The sequence below is a fragment of the Spinacia oleracea genome, chromosome 5, assembly GCF_020520425.1.
Source record: "Spinacia oleracea cultivar Varoflay chromosome 5, BTI_SOV_V1, whole genome shotgun sequence".
Taxonomy (NCBI): Eukaryota; Viridiplantae; Streptophyta; class Magnoliopsida; order Caryophyllales; family Amaranthaceae; genus Spinacia; species Spinacia oleracea.
The window spans coordinates 79,257,679-79,281,283 of NC_079491.1; the positions used below are offsets into that span (position 1 = coordinate 79,257,679).

A 23,605-nucleotide genomic window follows, 5' to 3' on the forward strand; every position below is an offset into this window, starting at 1 on the left:
AAAAAAAACTTTTCGAATTTTTTTTTGCTACGAGGGCGTATGAAAAAGCACTCGATTCTAAAAGCGACTTATAAAAAAATAAATAACTCTTTGTGTCGTTGTTAGGCCTCCTACGACGACGATGTTCGGCACCAAAACCGAGCATGCTAATTTAAAAAACTTTGAATGTCACATGGGCAAAGAATTGAAAAAATAATGTTCAAATAAAATAAATAAATCCGAGTCTAGACTAGGCTATGCCAAAGTACAATCTAAATCCTAAGTCTTAGTTGTCTTATCCATAGAATCGGTCCTCATGCTTGGTGTCGTTCTGCAAGTTAAAAGGTTAAGCCATATTGAGTCTCCCTTCCTAACATTTAAATCAATAAGCACCCATATGTAATTGTCATCCCTTGCTAAGAATCCACGGCCTCAATACTCTCTCTCACCAATAAAAAGAATATATTATAGTATTTGCAAAATGGAAACGGTCACATTCCGAAAATCATTCCCCCATAGTCGCACAACCCCCAAAGTGAGCCTAAGGTGTCAATACCATTAGCAAAAATTAATGGCCTCAAGGCTTATGATCACATTGGGTCACGACTATCATAGTCCTCTCGAGCTACTCACTCCTTGAAATACTACTAAGTACGGACTAAAAGATTTTCCATGAATGCAACATGACCAACCATGAAAATACCCAAATCGGCATACCATAAGGCTACCATTGGGGTAAAGCAATACACATTAAGAGGGAAGCCGCACTAATGATTCTAGTCTTGCAAAAATAAAAATTCGATCTCCCCAACTAACTACCTTGCCAACATTAAGCAAAATGGCGCATGACAAATGAACACCCAAGGGTTAAAATCTAAAGGGTCAACCAACGAAAGTTATGGTCCAATTAGCCTAAGTCTGAGAGTCGCTTGGTCAAGTATTATAGGCTTACGCCACGTCATTATTTTGAGTCTAGGCCACCTCCTTGTATTCATACATGGGTTATAATCAGAAAGATTAATGAAAGTTCGATTCTAAATCACAACTTCCAATTAAATCCCAGAAACTGGAATCTGAAAAGAAGCAAAAAATTATTTTCGATGCAATTCTTTCGTTAAAATTCAATAAGGTAAAAAAAAGATTTCGAATCTACGCTATTTGCACATTTTAAGAAACGACTAAATACTCTTGCAAAGTAAGACGATTTAAAGGTCCACCCCAGGCCTATTAAAGCTAAAGGTCCACCCTAGGCCTACTAAAGTTAAAGGTCCACTATAGGCCTACCAAACGAGGCTCACTCAGTCTCACTTCGTGACTCAAAGACCACAACCATCTACCTTTTAGCCCAAATAAATTTTTTTGAAGGATTTATGTTGGGGAGAAATCCCAAGCAAAAGAGAAAATAGAAAGAGAAAAGGGAGAGCGAAAAGAGCGAGCGAAAAGAGCGAGCCATGAAATACTTAGCCCGTACCTCCCAAAGTGCGAAATTTACCCAAGTAAACGAAGGAAAAGAATTGAGTCAACCAATCCAAATCATGCCACAAAAACTACATAAGGTTCTACGATGTCTACCCTTTCCAATCCTTATGTTCTTAGACGCCTTCGCTCTGGGGCCCGTGTTCAGCTCATTTAACCCATCCATGTTCTCATTGCCATAACCCAAGAAACCATTACCTCGACTCTTGTTCTTGAACTTTTTGTCAACTGCAAATCACGTACGACCATTGACACGTGTGTCATACCCATTATTTCCAAAGCCCAAACCTGTTCTTACACCACCATTAGCATAATGACCATATAACTTATTCGGATACATCCTTGAGCCGTCCCCACGCTACTCATTGGCCTTGGTTGATGTAAACTCATGACACTAGCACGAGGCTACAAATTGTGAGTCCTAGCAGATGTAATCCTCATGCTTGACTAATACCTATACAAATTATCCTATCTCATTCAACCCATCTTTCAAGCCGTCTTGAGTCACAAATAAAAATGGAAGACAAATGAAAAGTGCAAAAAAATAATAAAATGTGAATAAATAAAAAAGAAACTTTGCAAAAGCGCCTCTAAAGTTAGTTTAAAAGAAAATCAGAAGCATTCAGCGCACCAAAAAAGATCCGCCCAGAAGTCATTTTCAGCGCCCATAGCTGGGCGCCGAAATCTTTAGCGCCCTAGCCTGGGCGCTGATTCTCTCTGCTCGCCAAATTTTGTCCAGAAACTCGTCATTTTATCCGCACATACACGGAAAAATAACGAACACTTGGAGGGGTACAACACGTATTCAGATATACGTACCACCAAAAAATACATGTACTCAAAAAAATATATAAAACAAATTTTTGGCTTACGGCAAGGCAGCAGATTAAAATAATAATAAACTTCACTTATTCTACCGTTTCAAATAATATGTTTCGACCTCAGAACGTACTTGTTTAAAATCGGCATTCTAAGAAACCATTTTCTAGGCTAAGAACTACGCAAGACCTGATTCCAAATTAAATCTATTTAAGGCGGATACGTAGGCAATCCGTGATTCGGTCCAACCAATTTGCAAAAATATTAAAGCCTATAGAAAAACAAGAATGAAAAATAGAAGTCCCTTATTGAAATTTAATTACTTGCAACCCAAGTCGAAAGAAAAATTTAAGTCAAAGGAAGAATCCAAGTCATCAAGATGCCAAAATTAATGAGCACACATCGAAAAATAATAAGGGCACATATCCTTGCCAGAAAGAGCACTCACACTCCTAGGCACTTAGCCAAGACTCAAAAAGATCGCTTTGCCTCAATTGAATGGGGGCTAGCGCAAGCGTCCATGACCTCTAAAGTACTCGACTTGACCCTCCCTAAAGCGAACTAACTCACTTAAAGACTTTCTTTCACCACTAGACATAGTCGTTCGCTTAAAGACCTTCTTTCACCACTAGACACAGTCATAATCACCAACAAGTAGTAAAGGCAGTAAGCCTGCAATAAAGAGGATTGTTCTACGGCATCGCCCCATCGTTCCTTCGAACTCAGGGCACCCGTTCATGGTAATTCAAATGCTTGCTAATCCCCTTTGAAAAAAAAATCAGACATTGTCAATAGGACTTGGCACTTAACCAAGACTCACCCTACTCAGACATATGACACGGGCATCTAAAATCGAAATCTAAAAGCATCATTAATGGGAAGACATAACAGCAACTAGGGGCTAAAAATTGAAATGAAAGAGCTAGGGAAAGAACTAAATATACCTTGACCTTTTGTACGGACATACATCAAGTAAATCTAAGTCAATTTGAAAACGGTTTATATTCCCGCAATTCTGGAAAAGATGGCCCTAAAAGCCTAAAGCATATGCCAAACGGGCACAAGTATATCTTGACGCCTGCACCATGGCTTCCAACAAATCCTTAGACAACATTCCAAAAATCGTAACAGTATTTTGATTCACTCATGTAATCCTATACGAACCCTTCTATAAGTCAACTTACTTAGGACGCCTCGGATTGTACACAGTAGGATTCGGATTTTAAATAATTTACAAATAATTTTCAAAGAATTTTTCGAACATAATAAAGTGTCGTTGGTTTAAGCTAAGTATGCGTTTATCTCAATGTTGCAAGTGAGTCAAAGGATTTCCAAATATGATTATGGGTAAAAAAAGGCACCTAGCTTTTGGCCAAGGCACACTTCGACATGTGACTACCTTGACCATGGCAATGTCGCACAATACGACATTTACAAGAGAAGCAGCAAAATCACTACTCGAACGTACCTCGCACTAAATGAGTCTGGTTCAAACTATTCATGATCCATGTCACCATGAATGCATAAAAACGTATGCAAAGCATTATAGCACCAAGCCAATCCCGTAGCTACAATTGGGGGCTTGAGAAAAACACTCTAAAAAAAGCTCGAAATGACGATTTCATCACAAATTCTCGACGCTAATGCTATACATACATCATAGGGGCACAATCCTAAGGTTTGATCGTGTAAAGCGAACCTTAGAATGGCTACAACCCCTCCCAAATTCTAAGCGCTACTTAGAATATATAAAATCACCCCACTAACAAGGGTAACTGAAAATCGCGAGTCACCAAAACTCCGATCAAACTACTGCACATAACGCTCGCCTTACAAGCGCCCGTTACACAGTCTACCTCGTTTCAAAGCGAAAGCGAAAGAGAAAAAAATCAAGGATAAGAACTGTCAAAATATACCCAGAAATCATTTTCAACGCCCAGAGCTGGGCGCCGATATCTTTAACGCCCCAGCCTGGGCGTTGAATTTTTCTACTAGCCAAGTTTTGCCCAGATATAAAAATAAGAAAGAAACACCTATTAATCCTCGCATCGAACGAAGTAATAAGCCGTGCAAACCCACACAGAAGGTGCTACACTTGTTCGAACACCTGAACGAGGCATGATGAAGTACTCCAATGCAAAAAATAAATCCCAACACCTGAAGGAATGTTCTAAGACACGTTGTTAGGCCACACAAGCCTACGTCGCACCATAAGTTCAAACATCCCACGGTACAAGTCTAAAAAAGGAGAGTAAGGCATATTGCACTAATGTAGGCACGACCAAGAGCATGTGTAAAAGAGGCAAAAAACTACTTATCGCCCAAATTCAAAATGCAAGCCACGCGACTTCTACATTAAGGATTAAAAGGTAGCCAAATATTACTTACCACGGAAGGGATAGCTCGCACCTACACGAGCGGAACCCCAAGGCATCTTTCTCAAAAGAACCTACAAAATCGTACGCCAAAAGGAAGCATCCCAACATGCATACTTGGGGGCTCCAAGCTACGAAACGACCATAGCAAAATAAAAAATATCGAAGCAAATGTTTGAACAATCGAAAGGGCACGATGTTTGAGCCCACTTCATGAATGGGCCCGAACCCTATCAAGCTTCTAAGCAAACTATTCAAAATCAGTCATTGCTCAAAAAATAAAAATAAAAATAAAAAATGATTCGAGCAAACTGATTAATGGACCGCACACAACGGCCATTCTATAAGCGCTCGTTCGCACATACATATCATCATTCTAAGTATCGAACATTCACGAACGCGTTCAAAAGGAAAAATATACAACAACAAGAGCGGTCAAAGTCTTACGCCTTGAGGTATGTTCCTCAGGCCATATAGACTCGCCCAACTATCGCAATAACTGTACGCCTTAAGAGCAACAGTTCCTTAAAATAATCGCCCCTAAGCGACAAGCACCGTAGTCCACCAATCGGCTACGGCTTCTCAAGAAAATCATCACGTTCTAAAAACAAAGAAAAAACAAAAGAAAAGAGAATACATAGAACTTCCACGTGAAATAAACGAATGAACAAGAGGCCAACTGTGTCATCAAGAAACCTCGCCAGAAATCATTTTCAGCGCCCAGCGCTGGGCGCCGAAATCTTTAACGCCCAGATATGGGCGCCGAAAATGATCCCAGACCCAAAAACAGCTCTGACTTCTATAGGGCCCTGCCATATTTATTCGGCTTGAAAATTGCCGATTCCTTTACTGAAAGTCACACCTCACGGCTTTGTTAAGAGTAGCACACCACTACGAAAATCGCTCGCACTTACGAGCACAATCCCAAACACGATCAAGGACATTACAGAATGCGTATCCCCAAGGAATGAGATGACCGTCAAGCACGAGTGCTTGGGGGCTCGAGAGAAAACATATTATGCAAAGTTAAAAACAATATTCCCAAAATACGCTGTAGGAAGTCCCGTGTTTGGATGTCTCAAAAGATAAAACCAGTTTACGACCTCAAGACAAAGGTCGCCGTTGATACTTATACATAGTCCCCTAATCAAGGACCCCAGTAGTGGATAAATTGAGCTGAAGAGACTAGCTCAAAACCATGAAAGATGATGACCACAAGACAATGGTCCGTCTAAGCACGTTGTCAACCCACATTCAGGTTGCAACTAAATCCGAGCAACCCTTGAAAGAATTCGCTCTTACAAGAATAAATAAAAAGAAATTCTCAAAAGAAATCACGATGAACAAAAGAAATAGGGACTTGCCCACCTCAATCGGGCAAGATCGCGCCACGAACCACGCGAGTTCCAAATCGAAAAAACGAATTAAGGGATGTCCACTCTTAGCGGACAGGCTCGCCATCTTTAGCTGGCGGGGTCTGCGTCACTAGCCGCGCAGGTCCTCAGTTTTCGAAAAATAGAATCTTCAAAAAACACAAAGAAACAAGCTCGCCATCTTTAGCCGGCGGGGTCTACGTCACAAGCCGCGTAGGTCCTTATTTTCAAATTTCAAAAACAAGATTCGTCCACTTTTTCGGATGGGGCGCTGCTGCTGGCCTGCCTTGCTTTGCTTGGTTGGGCATGGCCATGCTCCGTGCTTGGATGGGCTCGCTGCTGCTACTTGCTCGTTGCGCGGGCTTCTCTTGGCGCGGGCCTGGCTTCGAGCTGGGCCTTGCGTCTAGCAAGCTCGTCCGATGATTATTACGTACGTTGCGCTTACGATTCGTTTTTCGATCCCGGAATTATATTCCGATTCAAACAATGTTTAATATTTTCTATTCCGGAATTTATTTTCGTTTCGAACAAATATTTAACCGATTCCGGAATTTATTTCCGACTCAGACAATCTTCCGTTTCCGGCAATATTTCCAATTCCAGGAAATATTTCAATTTCCAATAATATTTTCCAATACGTACCATGTTTACGTTTCCGGCAACATCTACGACTTGGATAATATTTATATTTTCGATACGATCCATATTTCTGTTTCCGGCAATATCATCGTTTCCGGAGTATTCATATTTTACCTTTTGACGATTTCAGCTCCCACTGGAACCGAGATCCGTCGATTCCGAATATTCATAAATGGAGTATTTAATTCACTTAAATACTTGATTCGTTCACGTACTATTTGTGTGACCCTACGGGTTCAGTCAAGAGTAAACTGTAGATTAATATTATTAATTCCACTTGAACTACAACAACCTCTAGCTAGGCATTCTGCTCACTTGATCTCACTGAATTATTAACTTGTATAATTAATTAATACTGAACCGCATTTATTAGACTTAGCATTGAATGCATACTTGGACCAAGGGCATTATTTCCTTCAGCATGCAACACCAAAATTAGATGTAGTATAATATACAAGGAAGCCATATTTTATAAACCCCCGCTCTCGATCGACATCAACAATAGTGCTCCATTGAAAGTAACTGATATCTTAACCTCTTTTGTATATTTTGAATATTGATGTATTTTGTCAATCACCATAATACAATAGGCTTTCTTCTGTATGTATCCGCAAGTTCATCTTATTTGTAGGCCATTTCTTTTGTTTATTGGGTGATACGTTGCCTTGCAACTGATTTTCGCCATTGCCACGGATTTAAATTGAAGAAGAAGATGAATAGTAAATATGGAGAAGTTACGTAGTATCTAACTTAATTTTGTTTTTTTGTTTTTTATCCACTTGATTTGCTGCAAATGCATACTCCATATCTTTTTTTCTTTGAAAATAAAAAATAAGTATGATTATGACGATGGATAATATATGATGGCCCAAAAGGTTGGAACATGACTTTTTTCTTTTGTTATGCACGCACGTGATCTTTTTGTACAAGCCCCTGACTTTTTGTAGTCGACTATCACCCACAATACTGAATTACTCCTTCCTTGAAACAGTAAGGCATTTTTCTATGTTATTGGAGTTTCCACGAAAACATCATAACGAGTTTTAGACCATCGAGGTAATTACTTGTGTTTGCAATCTCTCACCTTTTTTTTTGTATGTGTAGGTCTTCAATTTTTAAAGACCTATTGTTTCGCCGCCTCATCATCGAGATATAGTAAGGAATTTAGAGTAAGTAAGGCGATTATCGTATACCCTTTTACTTATGACAGACTTTCATCTCTTACAGTAAAGTTTCATAGGTCTGTCCGATACTAGTGTTCCCAAAGTAAGTATCTATGCAAATGATTACGACATTGCCATGTCCACATAGTTCAAGAAACAGAACTACTAGTCATCTTGCATTCTAGTCGTCTAACGTTTTCTATGCGTCCATCTTTATAGAAAACTCCTAGGTTGCACGGAAACGTGAAACGGAAACGGATACGCGGAAACGCGGAAACGGGGAAACGGCAATTTTCAAAATTATAAGATACGGGGAAACGGCAATTTAAGTAATTCGAAATAAAAATGCATAAATGAAAGAAATTTAAATTAGAAAATATGGTTAGACAATGCAATAAATCAATAATTAAATTAGATACTTAATAGTCTCAAAACCACAGCAACATCAAATGACGTAGATTAATCATCCAAAGCATACACCAGAGCCCGACAGAATCAAGGAACTGTAATTTTATTTGCATCTTTTATAGGTAATAGCATCATTTGTGGCCTGTAATAGCTTTAAGAACTCAAATGTCAGGGAACTGTGTATTAATTTCAGTTGGGCATTTTGTCGAACACTTAGAATGCAAGCTCATAACACCTAGAATTCAAGCCTTTGATAATTAAACCATTGACACAAATCGTAATATTAGCTACTGTCCATACAATTATACAACAATATCAAATAATGGAATATCCAAATGGTGTAAAATTAAACACAATTGTGACTCAAATTAACCCATGTAGTGACTCAATTTCGTATAACCTGAAATATAGAGCACAATTGTGGATCAAATTTACCCACTTTCGTATAAATTAAGCTCAATTTTGTATAAATTAAACTCACTTCGCATACATTAAGGGGTGTTTAACTACTTAATTCATTCATATAGTATCCTACCGCCTTACCTCGTCGCCGGCGCCGACGACCACTATCTGCGGTGAAGAGTGAAGACCATTGGACCAGAGGAAGAAGGAACAACGACTGAGTATTGAGAGAATCAGAAAAGCTAGGAAATAAATGCTAACATGGGGAATTTGGGGGATTTTAAGAAGGAAACGTTTATTATTTCCAAAAAATGCGTTTCCTCCCCGTATTTTGTGACTCAAACAGTGCGAAACGTTTTGATAGAAAAGGAGACGTTTTTACCGCGTTTCGAAACGCGTTTCGGCGTTTCGAAACGTTTCGGAAACGCCCAGCCTTCAAAAACTCACGTTTCGGTGCATCATAGGAAAACTCCGACCAGGGACCATTTTCAACTTTTGACATTCAAGTTCACTTGATAGACATTTTTTAGTCATAGGACTGGTCCTGATAGTCTATCTTGAATACATTGTCAAATTGAAGGGACTCATCATTTAATAAACCACAAATTAAATGGAAAAATGAATTCTATTCATTAATGTGAACGATTAACCAATAATGTTTTACAAAGTATTAAACTCTAAAACTTTAAAACATTAAATAAGGAAATCAAAGCCATTCTCCAACTTGCTTGATTCCCAAAGCTGCAGTGTGCGAGTTGTGCTTCGCCTGCGGCAGAGGTTTAGTTAATGGATCTGAGATGTTGTCATCAGTTCCAATCATGCTTATCTCGACTTCTTTTCTTTCAACGAACTCTCGTAGAAGGTGAAATCTACGTAGTACATGCTTGACTCTCTGGTGGCGTCTAGGCTCCTTTGCCTGTGCAATAGCTCCATTGTTATCACAATACAGAGCTATTGGTCCTTTAATGGAGGGGACTACACCAAGTTCACCTATGAACTTCCTTAGCCATATAGCTTCCTTTGCTGCTTCATGTGCAACAATGTACTCCGCTTCAGTTGTAGAATCCGCAATGGTGATTTGCTTAGCACTTTTCCAGCTTACTGCACCTCCGTTGAGGCAGAAGACAAACCCAGACTATGATATGAAATCATCTTTGTCGGTTTGTAAACTTGCATCCGTATAGCCTTTAACAATTAATTCATCATCTCCACCATAGACCAGGAAGTCATCTTTGTGCCTTTTCAGGTACTTCAGAATGTTCTTGGCAGCAGTCCAATGTGCCTCTCCTGGATCTGACTGGTATCTGCTCGTAGCACTGAGTGCATAAGAAACATCCGGGCGTGTACATATCATAGCATATATACATTATTGAACCAATCAATGATGCATATGGAATCCCACTCATTTGTCTACGCTCATCAAGTGTTTTTGGGCACTGAGTCTTGCTTAGAGTCATTCCATGAGACATGGGTAGGTAGCCTCGCTTGGAGTCTACCATATTGAGCACCTTATTGATATAAGTGCTTTGACTGAGTCCAATCATCTTTTTTAGATCTAACTCTGTAAATCTTGATGCCCAGTATGTACTGTTCTTCTCCTAGATCCTTCATCGAAAAACATTTCCCAAGCCAAATTTTGACAGAGTTCAACATAGGAATGTCATTTCCGATAAGTAATATGTCGTCGACATATAATACTAGAAAAGCAATTTTGCTTCCACTGACCTTCTTGTATACGTACACAAGATTCGTCTGCGTTCTTGATGAAACCAAAGTCACTGATTGCTTCATCAAAACGTATATTCCAGCTCCTTGATGCTTGCTTCAATCCGTAGATTGATTTTTTAAGCTTGCATACCTTTTTAGCATTCTTTGGATCCTCAAAACCCTCAGGCAGTGTCATAAACACAGTTTCTGTTAAAACGCCGTTTAAGAAAGCGGTTTTGACATCCATCTGCCATATTTCGTAATCGTAATATGCTGCGATTGATAACATCATCCGAATAGACTTTAGCATTGCAACTGGTGAAAAGGTTTCATCGTAATCCACACCGTGGAGTTGCCTGTATCCTTTTGCAACCAATCTAGCTTTGAAAACTTCAAGTTTCCCATTCTTGTCCTTTTCCAGTTTGAAAACCCATTTGCTTACAATGGCTTGGTAGCCATCTGGCAAATCGACCAAATCCCAAACTTGGTTTTCAGACATGGAGTCTAATTCAAATTGCATGGCTTCTTGCCATTGCTTGGAGCTAGGGTTCGTCATAGCTTGTTTGTAAGTCGCAGGTTCATCACTTTCAAGTAATAGAACTTCATAGCTCTCGTTCGTCAAAATACCTAAGTACCTTTCCGGTTGAGATCTATATCTCTGCGATCTACGGGGGGTTACATTTCTAGATGGTCTTTGATTCTCACCAGATACTTTTAAAGATCTATGAGTTTCATCTTGAATGTCATCTTGAGAATTCTCTAGAGTTTGTTGTTCGACTCGAATTTTTTCGAGGTCTACTTTTCTCCCACTTGTCATTTTGGAAATGTGATCTCTTTCCAAAAAGATACCATCTCGAGCAACAAACACCTTGTTCTCAGATGTATTGTAGAAGTAATACCCCTTTGTTTCCTTTGGATAACCCACAAGGATACATTTGTCAGATTTTGGATGAAGTTTGTCTGAAATTAATCGTTTGACGTATACTTCACATCCCCAACTCTTAAGAAAAGACACTTTTGGAGGCTTTCGAAACCATAACTCATATGGAGTCTTTTCAACAGCTTTAGACGGAGCTCTATTTATAGTGAGTGCAGCTTTATTTAGTGCATGTCCCCAAAACTCTATTGGAAGTTCGGCCTGACCCATAATTGATCTAACCATGTCTAGCAAGGTTCTATTCCTCCGTTCCGACACACCGTTCCAATGTGGTGTTTCAGGAGGAGTCAATTCTGATAGAATTCCACATTCTTTCCGATGGTCATCAAATTCATAGCTCAGATATTCACCGCCTCTGTCAGACCGCAGTGCCTTAATCTTCTTGCCTAATTGATTCTCTACTGAAGTCATCAGTGAAAGTGATAAAGTAACTGAAACCACCTCTAGCATTTGTACTCATTGGTCCACATACATCTGTATGAATTTAACCCAATAGTTCAGTTGCTCTTTCTCCAACTTTAGAGAAAGGTTGCTTTGTCATTTTGCCAAGTAAACATGATTCGCACTTACCATAATCCTCTAAGTCAAATGGTTCTAGAATTCCTTCCTTTTGAAGTCTTTATATGCATTTCAAGTTAATATGGCCTAATCGACAATGCCACAGATAGGTGAGATCTGAATCATCATTTTTGGCCTTTTTGGTATTTATGTTATAAACTTGTTTGTCATGATCTAATAAATAAAGTCCATTGACTAATCTAGCAGATCCATAAAACATCTCTTTAAAATAAAACAAACAACTTTTGTCTTTTATTGAAAAGGAAAATCCCTTAGCATCTAAGCAAGAAACAGAAATGATGTTTTTAGTAAGACTTGGAACATAGAAACAATCTTCCAGTTCCAAAACTAGCTCAGAGGGCAACGATAAATAATAAGTTCCTACAGGTAATGCAACAATCCGTGCTCCATTTCCCACTCGTAGGTCGACTTCACCCTTGCTTAACCTTCTACTTCTTCTTAGTCCTTGTGAATTGGAACATAAGTGTGAGCCACAACCTGTATCTAATACCCAAGAAGTTGAAATAGCAAGTACACAGTCTATAATGAAAATACCTGAAGATGGAACGACTGTTCCGTTCTTCTGATGTTCCTTAAGCTTCAAGCAATCTCTCTTCCAATGCCCCTTCTTCTTGCAGTAGAAGCATTCAGATTCAGAAGTGGGTTGGCTCACCTTCTTCTTTTCAGATTTGGTGCCGCCTGGTTGCTTAGTCTGGCTGGCCTTGTTGCCACCTTTCTTAGCATTCCTCTTCTTGCCAGATTTCTTGAACTTGCCCCCACGCACCATAAGCACATCTTGCTTATCACTTTTGAGCGTCTTTTCAGCGGTCTTCAGCATATCATGAAGCTCAGTGAGCATTTTGTCCAGACTATTCATACTGTAGTTCAGTTAGAACTGATCCTACCCGCTATGAAGATAATGGAGGATGGTGTCTACAACCATTTCCTGAGAGAACTGCTGATCCAGCCGACTCATATTCTCAATGAGTCCAATCATTTTGAGAACATGTGGACTTACGGGCTCGCCTTTCTTAAGCTTGGTCTCAAGAATTTGCCTATGAGTCTCGAATCTTTTGACTCGAGCCAGATCTTGGAACATGTTCTTTAACTCAATGATGATCGTGAAAGCATCTGAGTTGATGAACGTTTTCTGTAGATCTGCACCCATGGTTGCAAGCATTAGACATTTTACATCCTTATTGGCATCAATCCAGCGATTGAGGGCTGCCATAGTGACCCCTTCGCCCGCGGCTTCGGGCATCGCCTCTTCCAGGACATACTCCTTTCCTTCCTGCATAAGAACTTTTTGCAAGTTCCTTTGCCAGTCAAGGAAGTTCTTCCCGTTCAACTTCTCCTTTTCGAGAATTGATCGGATGTTGAATGAATTGTTGTTTGCCATAGTTAAAACTACAATTGAAAAAGAATACACAAATAAATAATCATTCACAATTTCTCTTAATAAACTTTAAATTCTAGCATACATGCATAATTTATCATTTATTAAGCATTTTATTCAAGTTATGTGTTCCGGCAGGTGTGAATAAAATGATTCCAAGACCCTTAAATCATTGAATAATTAAGTACATTATGTATTTAGACTCAATTCTAAAATATTTTAGGTAAGCAAAGGCTTTGCTAATAGTCTAGAAACTACTCTTGGTTGATAGGTACATCTAAGAACTTATTAGGTAAACCTATCACATTTGCCACGAGATAAAAGGACTCCTTACTTATATCGTTGAGTTTCACCAAAACTAACATGTACTCACAATTATTTGTGTACCTTACCCCTTTAGAATCAATAAGTAACACCTCACTATGGCGGAAAACTATTACTGTGATTGATGTAAAGGTTAACTAAGTAAGTGTTATTTTGGCATGGCACCTTTTTACTCAATTTTTAAGTTTGGAACTTAAGGCTCTTACTATGTGAAGGAAATAATGCCCTTGGTCCAAGTATGCATTCTATGATAAGTCTAATAAATGCGGTTCAGTATTAATTAACAAGTTAATAATTCAGTGAGATCAAGTGAGCTGAATGCCTAGCTAGAGGCCGCTTCAGTTCAAGTGGAATTAATGATATTAATCCACAGCTTACTCTTGACTGAACCCGTAGGGTCACACAAATAGTACGTAAACGGATCAAGTATTTAATGGCATTAAATACTCCATCTATGAATATTCGGAATCGACGGATCTTGGTTTCAGTGGGAGCTGAGATCGTCACAGGCAAGAAATGAATACTCCGGAAACGATGATATTACCGGAAACGGAAATATGGATCGTATCGGAAATATAAATATTATCCAAGTCGTAGATGTTGCCGAAAACGGAAACATGGTACGTATCGGAAAATATTATCGGAAATGGAAATATTGCCAGAATCGGAAATATTGCCGGAAACGGAAATATTGTCAGAATCGGAAATATTATCGGAATCGGAAAATAATTCCGGAAACGGAAATATTAAATATTTGTTCGAAACGGAAATTAATTCCGGAATCGGAAATATTAAATATTGTTCGTATCGGAAATGAATTCCGGAATCGGAAATTTAATCGGAAGCGTATCGTACGAATAAGCATCGGACGAGGCCTGCCGGACGAGGGCCCAGCACGAAGCCAGGCCATCACCCAGCAAGCCAAGCGCGCCACATGAACAACCAAGGCCACGCCAGGCCCAGCGCAAGGCCAGGCCCAGCAGGCCGAGGCAGCGCGCACAGCGCGCGCAGCGCGCGCAGGAGCTACGTGGGCTTGTAGCTCGCGTAGGCCTCGCTGCGTGGGCTGCTGCTCGCACACACGCGCATGGGCGGCCCATCGTGGCTGCCGTGTGTGTGTGCGTGAGTGTTTGTGTTCATGCACGATTCCTAAAACATGCAGAGTTCGGTTAATGATTAAATTCCTAATTCTATTAGATAAATTAATTAATTAGAGTTCTTGTAGGATTCTAGGTTTAATTAATTTGTATCTGAATAGGATTCCAATTCCCTTTCCATACCCCTATAAATATGTGGCCTGGGTTCACAATTTATGACGAGTTTTAAAAGTATTCAAAGTGAGTTTTTGAGAGAAAAATTCAATCACACATCTTGCTCAAAAGTGCCGAAAATTCTAGTACCTTAAGGGCGATTCTAGTTGGTCAATCTTAAGGCGGATCCGGACGTGCTGTGGACTATCTACGGAGGGACGACACTTGGAGTCCTAAGGACTTGTTCTTGTTCGGTTCGGGCGCAGCTAGGGAGGGCACGCAACAAAGAGTATGCATCTAAATTATGCTATATGATTATGTGTAAATAATATGTATTCCTGGGTTAATGGTTGTTTCCGCATGATTTATGTAATATCATATGTATGATAACCTAACAGTGGTATCACGAGCCCCTTATTATTTTCATAATCTAATTTGCATGAACATGGTTAAATATTACAAATTTGTAAGAATTAAAAGGGGTGATTAATTTTCGTAATTGTTAATTAATTGCAAATTGCGTTTATTTAATTATACGTACGCAGTTTTTCGGCAGTTTCTTCGTTACTCATCCAAATCGAGTGATTTTTGTGTCAATTCCGCATGTAAAAGGCATTCTAAAACTTTGACTTTTCGAAGGTTTTAGTTTTTCGAATGCAAAATTTCGTAAATTTAAGATGTTAAATTAAATATTTGCGATTCTTGTTGATAAATCTTGAATTTTTGATTGACCTACTATATATGTTTAACAAGTTTGAATGCCTAGCCTTGTTAATTATGCAATCTAATTTGTAATTATGATTAATTTGTTGAAAATTAGAAAAATTTAGAATTAATTTGATTTTCATAATTAATTATAATTTAATTAGAAACCTATGATTAAAAACCACCATAAAAATTGTAAATTTATGATAAATTTTAAATTTTTATGACCTAGACTTGAATCCATAACAATCGGAAATCAATTGAATAATAAATTTTTGATTTTTCGCCCTAAAATTATGAAATTAATATTATTTATTAATTTGTCATTAATTTTAAATATAAATTTTAAATTTTTATGCGATTCGTTCATATAACTTGCACGCACAAAGCAATGGACGCTTCGTGTTACCCTTAAGGGGTGTTGTATAGTGCGGGCATGCGACGACGAGCAAGGGAGCTCGTCGCCCGTGCGGCACCAATGCAATGAGCAAGGCATGGTGCACGAGCACAAGGCAGCAGCCCTGCCTTGTGTCGTGGGCCACGAGCTATGAACAAATGGGCATGGGCGAAAGGCAAGCCAAGGCAGTCGCGTGTGGGCAGCAAGCGAGCTGCGCCACAACGCGCACTGCCTCGCGCAAGAGCGCGCAGCCTCGCGCGCAGCGAGCGCAAGCTCGCGTGCCACGAGCGCTGCGCCCAGCGTTGCTCGCGCGCACAGCGAGCGATGTCGCGCGCCCAGCGAGCGATGTCGCGCGCACAGCGAGCGCTGGCGAGCGCGCACTGCGAGCGATGGCTCGCGTGCGACGAGCGCTGGCGCGCGCGCAGCGAGCACCACAGCGTGCGATGGCTTGCGATGGGAGATGCAGCAGCTATGCGACGAGCGCATGGGCTGCGCGCACATGGCCAGCAATGGCTGTGTGCGTGCGGCCCATGGGCGTGCAATGCGTAGGGTGTTTGCGTTACGATTAGATCGTTTTGAATGTTTGATTTGAAAATTTCAGTTCACGTAATTTTAATTAATTTTAAAATTAATAATTTAAATTATTTTCTTGGATTTTAATTTTTGAATATTGTAATTATAATAAATTTTATTTATTCTAATTATTTTACTAAAATTAAAATCATGAATTAATTTAAATAACGACTGAAATTAAATTAAACTTTTTGGATTCAATTATAAATTTATATGAGCTTTAAATTTTAATTAAATTTGTATGTTTCCGGTTAGACTAGAAATACATTTTTATGTTTAAAATTAGTAAAGCATATGAATTTATTGGTTTAAGTGGGAGCGCTTTTTAGTCATAAACTCTTGATTAGGTCTACAAATCCTTAAGGTTAAAACAACTTGATTAGAATTAATAAGGACTGAATAATTGGTAGATTATTGGTGCCCTTGATTAATTGCTGCAAATGTTTACGTGATGCATAATGTGTTTTACTAACCAGCTATGTGGGCCATTCATGATACACTACTACAAAAGTTGGAATAAGTAACGTTAAATAGAGTACGGTTAAGTGTGATAAGCGTTTCATAGGATATTAGAGTACGGTTTTCTCTAATAACAGTTCTATGGGAGAAAGAATATAGAACGGTTATGTCACTTAACCGTTTCATATTTTTTACCATAATAAAAAATAATTATATTTAATATATACATGTATAGTAGAATTATGAATAAAAAACATATAAAGCGGTGTTTTAAATTAATCAAACAATATTTTCCCTCAAAAAAAAAAAAAAAAATTAATCAAACAATAAAATAAAAAACCTCCCCCAAACCAAAACCTCCCGCAAACCTAAACAACTCTATCTTCTGCAAAACCTTAACCATAATCGTTCAAAACCCCCAAATTCAATCTCCCGCAAAACCTAGACCATAATCGCGCGACCACCAGATCACCGCTGCTCCACCAGATCACTGCCGCACTACTGTATCACTGCTTCTTTGCAACCTCTGGTGAACATCGACTCTCCACACTCCGAATTTCGAGGTTGGTATTCTTAATTTTGTTCTACATGTTTACCCTTCAACTAATAATGTTCTTAATTATGATATTTTAATGTCGAATTCTTGTTGATACTTGTGTGGAAGAGACTTTCATAATTGAAGGTTTAGGTCAAATCATAGAGGAGGGTATAATAATTAAATCGAATTACATTTAATGTAGTAGGATTATTGTCGAAAAAATCTGGTGAATTTAGTCCAATTAAACTGATTTTTTAGATAATATCATTTAAGTCTTATTAAATTGAAATTTGCAGTTAGAGAAAGAATAGGGATAATGAAAAATTGAACTCTTCAAGGATCTGGATTATCCTTGAATTTTCTGCTTTTAGTACTGATTTGTTGTCTATGGAGTTCTATATGTAGATTCAATGTGTAGTTGTTAGAATTAGTGCATGCTGCTTCACCCTTGCAGAAAATCGATAGCGTCATCAGGAGATTAAAGACTGGTGTATTTGTTTGGTGTATATTTACTTAATGTTGTGAGAATATAATATATGGTGTATGTTGTCCAAATGTTAGTCTTCGCTCGGCTGCTTGATTTACCCATGGATTAAAGACTGGTGTATCTGTTTCGTGTTTATTTACTTAATGTTGCGAGAATAATCAAAAGTCCAATTAGAATGAAAACAAAATCATGAATTTCAATTTTTATTGAAGCTTTTTTGATCATGACTGAAGTTTGTAGTTTTATTTTCAGAAATTCTCATTAACATGCTATTTTCGAATGATTTTAAGCTGATCTACTCTTCATCCTGTATTAGGATGTCACTGCTACAAAAGGAAATGAATTTGAGGATTATTTCTTGTAACGTGAACTACTTATGGGAATATATGAGAAGGGATTCGAACGTCCTTCTCCAATCCAGGAGGAAAGTATACCAATTGCTTTAACAGGAAGTGATATTCTTGCAAGAGCTGAAAATGGAACTAGTAAAACATAGCTGCATTTTGCATCCCTGTGCTGGAAAAAATTGACCAAGACAACAATGTAACTCAAGGTGATGATCTGATATGTTAGTTATTCAAGCAATTTAAGCACCACTGCCTCAGCTGCACAATCTATTTATAATAGCTTGTCTAGTAGCTTAATAGGTGTCCTGGTTGTTCACTACAGCTGTTACACTTGTTCCTACTAGAGAGTTAGCCCTTCAAACATCACAAGTATGTAAAGAACTTGGCAAGCATTTAAAGGTCCAGGTCATGGTAACGACAGGAGGGACTAGTTTGAAGGATGATATAATGCGTTTGTACCAACCAGTACATTTGCTAGTCGAAACACCAGGAAGAATACTAGATCTTGCAAAAGGGGTATATGTGTTCTGAAGGACTGCTCCATGCTTGTTATAGACGAGGTACATGCAGCTTGATCTGAATTCTTCCACTTCTTCTATTCTACAAGTTCTTCCCTTTTGTGTGAATTTTTATCTAGTTTGACAAGCTAGGAGATATCTGGTTCCTTGAAAGAAAAATAAGAAACCATTTATCTTTATAATCAGGTTTCTTAAATCAAGAAACCTTGTACGAGAAATAGCTGGTTTCTTAGGAGAAAAATAAAAGAAAAACCATTATCATTATATATAAGAATAACTGTTCAATCAACGTTCAAACCACTGCTAAATCAATATGTACGGAGTATTCTTTATCTTTTTTCGGAAAATAAAAAAAATTATAGGATCAGTTGTCATTAGTATTTATGGTTAGTTGGTTTCACTTCCACCCTTCCATGAAATATTTTTTTTGATATGTTAAACATATTCAATTAACCCACTTCCTTCATCCATCTTGTTCCTTCACCCATCTTTTTCTTCCTCTCCTTCATATGCTTCATCTTCTCCAATTTCTACTATATATCAATAGATTTATTTATCTGATTTACAACGATGAGTTAACTTGTGAGAATGGAAACATGGATGGCGGTGAGTGGGTATGTATCTGATGCTCAATACCTATTTTATCTTCAGGCTGACAAACTTTTGTCCCCTGAATTCCAACCTTCTTTGGAGCAGTCGATTAGTTTTCTTCCTGGAAACAGGCAGATATTGATGTTTTCAGCTACTTCTCCTGTAACTGTCAAAGATTTCAAAGATAGATATTTGCAAAAGCCTTACGTCATCAACCTTATGGATGAACTTACTCTCGAAGGTATTACCCAGTTTTATGCTTTAGTTGAAGAAAGACAGAAGCTCCATTGCCTGAGCACACTTTTCTCAAAGGTTTGCAGTCATCTTATGTGTTGTATGTTTTCACCTTTTTTGCATGTATCTGATGGCTTTCTGACCTTGTTATGGGGTTGGTTTTCCAGCTGCAAATAAAGCAATCCATTATTTTTGCAATTCTGTGAATCGAGTGGAATTGTTAGCCAAGAAAATTACAGAGCTTGGTTATTCTTCCTTTTACATCCATGCGAAGATGATCCAGGACCATCGAAACAGAGTATTTCATGATTTCCGCAATGGTGCCTGCAGGAATTTTGTTTGCACAGGTAATAATATCATGTGATCCTTCTTTTATACGCAAGCTTGACATTTGGTGTACTTGTTGGATGACCTTGGGAGTTCCTCGTTTTGCATATCCTCTGCTCCACTGGCCATGTGTTGGTGGTTTTGATGAGATTCTATATTAATGATATACTGCTCTGTGTTATTTGTACGTCATGGTATTATTATTATTGTGGTGATTTTTGCTTGTAGGCTGTATCTGTAGGAGTGTAGGCCTTGGTTATTCTCTTTTATTTGGTTATAGGACTAGGGTGATGATTTATTATTTGCTTCTAATTATAGTGTTTAATTCTTGTAATCGTAGTTAGTATGCTAATATGAACCTTTAACAGAGATTTTAAAGGCCCCACTAAATATTTCTACATGGATTACTTAGAAGGAATTTCATAATCTACCTTTATGCACTAGAAAGACCATCAATTTCCAAGATATTCTTTCAAATAACTAGACTAAAAACTTGTACTGAGTGCGAAATGAGATTGTGCTTTTTGAACATGAAGAAATTAAATTGTTCAAATTTGCAGGGTATTCTGGGATCTCGAATGTGCTATGTTGGGATGTCATGGTGTGTTGAGCAGAACGGCCCGGTGTTCACCACAGCATTTAGCCCTTCCATACCGATTTTTGTTACTATAATGGATTTTGCCTGCAAAGTTCTATATAAGTATACTTGTAATGTATTGTCCTAAATAGAAGTGTCGCGCAGAAATGTTGAACTAAGCCAACATTCTGTATCTATCTAAACTAAAGAATTTTATTGTTGTATGTGACAAATTAGCTTGCTTTTACAGACTCCTTTTCTTAATGTTTTCGTGTGGCTTATTTGACTGCAGGTTGCTGCAAATTATGTTGTAATGGTTGACAAATTTGGGTGCAGAAGCTCTGGTTATGCTGCTGCTACAGAATCCCCTACAGAAGCTCCAGCGGTGCTGCTGCAGAGGCTGCAGAGGCTCTTTGATTTTGTTTTTATTGACAATGGAATCGTTTTTTTTTTGTCGTACCTTGTATGGATCATTTTGTCGATGAATAATGTGATTTTTTTTATTGAATGAACAATAGTATTTTGCTATTGAATAAAAGTATTTTTGGAAAGATTGTTTGGATATCATTTTAATTTTATCTATTTAGATTTGGTTTACATACATGAGCTAGGATGGTAATATCATATTTTAGGGACATGTGTGCTGCTATTTTATAATAATAAAAAAAAGGGGGAGAATATAGAACGGTTGTGTAAGGAAACCGCTTTTTATCTTAATATTAAACACGAAGTATATAGTACGCCTATGTACGGAAGATGTTTTGTATTTCAATATTTAACAGGAAGAATAGAGGACGGTTATGTACGAAAGACGCGCTTTATTATAGAGTATAGGAGACGGTTAAGTACATTAACCGTTCTATATTCCTTCTTTATTTTCTGATTTTAGGAAGGGAATAGAGGACGCTTGCCTCTTATCACTGTACTTTATAACTAGGTATATAAAACGCTTCTTTTATACGTTTTATAAACTTTATAGTGCGCTGAGTTGGAGAACGCCTCTAAGGCGTCCTATAAAGTGTATTTCAACAGTACTCTATGCCCTTTTTTGTAGTAGTGATAATGAATGGGTGAATGGTATATATATTGTATATGTACTGTTTTGCAGGTTATGAAGTGACTAGTATGGCCCAAATAGGATAGAAAATATGGTCTGCGTACCATTAATTTGAATGTAATTGGTCTAAAGTACCAAAGTTATTTTTCAATTCAAATATGGTCTGCGTACCATCAAATAGTTGTAATTAGTTATAGCTTATCCTATTTGAAGAAAATGGTGCCTCCCACGGAGATTTTCAAGACGGACTTTGAAGTCAAAGCTTCAAGATGAAGTCGGGCCATACTAGATCACATTTATCTTATGCATGTTTTAAGTTATTTATTGCTTTTAAATATGTCTTAAAATGCATGAGATCAAAAGCTTGATTATGTTGCATGATTAAGGATTTTAGTTCACTTAAAATCTAACCAACATAGTAAGAGCCTTAAGTTCCAAACTTAAAAATTGAGTTAAAAGGTGCCATGCCAAAATATACACTTGCTTGGATATCCTTTACATCAATCTAGTAATAGTTTTCGCTCAGCGAGGTGTTACTTATTGGTCCTAAAGGGGCAAGGTACACAAACAATTGTGAGTAAATGTTAGTTTTGGTGAAACTCAACGATATAAGTAAGGAGTCCTTTTATGTCGTGGCAAAATCGATAGGTTTACCTAATAAGTTCTTAGACGTACCTATCAACCAAGAATAGTTTCTAGACTATTAGCAAAAGGCTTTTGCTTACCTAAGATGTTCTAGGATTAAGTCGACAAACTGTGCTTAGTTCTTCAATGATTTTAGGATCTTGGAATCATTTTATTCACACCTGCCGGAACACATAACTTGAATAAAATGCTTAATAAACATTGAATTATGCATGTATGCTAGAATTTAAGTTTATTAAGAGAAACTGTGAATGGTTATTTATTTGTTTATTCTTTTCAATTGTAGTTTTAATATGGCAAACAACAATCAAAACATCATCATGGGTTCTGAGCTTATGGTCAAGCTGAACCTGACAAATTTTCTTGAATGGGAAGCTAAGCTAGTTGAAATAATCAAACTCAATGGACTTGAGTATGTACTGTCACATCCCATGCCAAGCTACTATGCCAGAGAAATGACCCCTGAGAGATTTTACGCCTGGGATGCGGATCTCAAAAAGGTTATGAGTCTCATGCTGAACAATATCCCTGATGATTGGGCTAAAAGGTTTGTAGCCTATGAACCTTTTACGCTCATCAAGAATCTGAGGGATATCTGTCGTGGAAGTACGGAGGACAGGGACCTGAACGTCCATGAGTTGATTGAATCAATGTCTGGTCTAAAGGTTAGTTCTCCCAACAGGTGTTATAGGATGGAGGTCCAAGAAACACATGTTCAGCTCCTTCGCACTAAACAGAGGGTAGGCGTCCCACTGAGGTTCCATGTGGATCTTATGTGTTCATACTTTGATCGCCTAAGTCTACTAGGAACACCAATAAGCGAAAGGATGGCAGTCTCTGTCTTGCTCAATTCACTACACAGTGGGTTTGGTCGCTTCAAGCAACTATACCTAAGTGAACCAAGAGAAGAAACAGTTGCAGAATTTGTTCACCTTGTCAGAAAGGCTGAAATAATACTGGACTGTGAAGCCAAAGATTTACTCAAGGCTAGAAAGAGACCGTTCAAGAAAGGTGGAAAGTCCAAGGGCAATGCTAAATCAAAGCAGGACAAGTCCACATCAAGCTGTCTTTATTGTGATGGAATAGGCCATTACAAAAGAGAATGTCCAAAGCTAAAGGAAGATCAGAAGAACGGAACAGTCGTTCCATCTTCAGGTATTTTCGTTATAGACTGTATACTTGCTAATTCAACTTCTTGGGTATTAGATACAGGTTGTGGCTCACACTTATGTTCCAATCCACAAGGACTAAGAAGAAGTAGAAAGTTAAGCAAGGGTGAAGTCGACCTACGAGTGGGAAATGGAGCACGGATTGCTGCATTAGCTGTAGGAACTTACTATTTGTCGT

General features: G+C 38.2%; 1 pseudogene; it reads left to right on the top strand.

Annotated features, from left to right (window-relative positions):
- The first annotated feature begins 18,185 nt into the window (after positions 1-18,185).
- Positions 18,186-20,988, top strand: LOC130461631 (DEAD-box ATP-dependent RNA helicase 8-like; annotated as a pseudogene).
- Positions 20,989-23,605: the final 2,617 nt, after the last annotated feature.